The sequence below is a fragment of the Buceros rhinoceros genome, unplaced genomic scaffold, assembly GCF_000710305.1.
Source record: "Buceros rhinoceros silvestris isolate BGI_N320 unplaced genomic scaffold, ASM71030v1 scaffold27800, whole genome shotgun sequence".
Lineage (NCBI taxonomy): Eukaryota > Metazoa > Chordata > Aves > Bucerotiformes > Bucerotidae > Buceros > Buceros rhinoceros.
The window spans coordinates 1-858 of NW_010391714.1; positions in this window are offsets into that span (position 1 = coordinate 1).

The window sequence follows — 858 nt, forward strand, 5'->3', positions numbered from 1 at the left end:
CCCCGGCAGAGACCCCCCGAAATCCTCCGGAGAGCCCGAAGCGCTGCGACCCCGTGCCGCGAGAAACGTGTTTACTGCTGCGCCTGCTCTGCCCGGGATGGCCTGGGAGAGGGCAAAGCCCGCAGGCAGGTGGGGATACGCCGGTCTGCACGCTTATATTTAGAACAGCTCTTCAGTTTTGCTCGAATTTTGCTTAATTTTCGCTGCTGGGCCAGGGCTGAGCGTGGCGTGGTCAGGACCATCCTGGGGTGCTGAGCTTCCCCCTTCTCCCACCTGCAAGCCACAAGGTGCCAAATGACATGAGTAACTGTGAAGCCACCACTCAGGCGACTCACTAGTGACAATCAGCACTGGTTCATTTTTTCCCAGCTGGTGTTTTCGGCTGATTTCCCCGCTCCCTTTCGGCCTGGTTTCTCGGCCCTGCAGAGATGGGAGCTGCCATGCCGTCAGCAGCACCCTGTGCCAGAGCTCTTTGCGAAAAGAAAAATTAAAACAATAAATAGGTTTCGGGCCAGTAGTTGAGAATTTCCAACTGACCAGAGCTGCCTGGTCACTCGTGGGACCGTGTCCCTCTCCTGGGGCTGGATGTAGGTCAGTCAGGAGTGGGAGGTTAAGCTCGTGCCCTGCCCCACATGGCTGGATGGATCTTCTCGTAATCTTCTGCTTTAACCGGTGTGTAAGCCTCGGGCGGAGGAGCCGCGAGTTGTCCTGCTGCCAGCCAGGTGCCAGCGGTAACAGTGGAGGGTGTCCCGGTAGATAAAGCAAACTGCCGCCTTGCAGCGCTGTCCTTGAGCCGCTCTGGAGGGGGGGAAGGTGAAAGCTCTTCCGGGAGGTACCCGACCACTTCACAGCACTCTT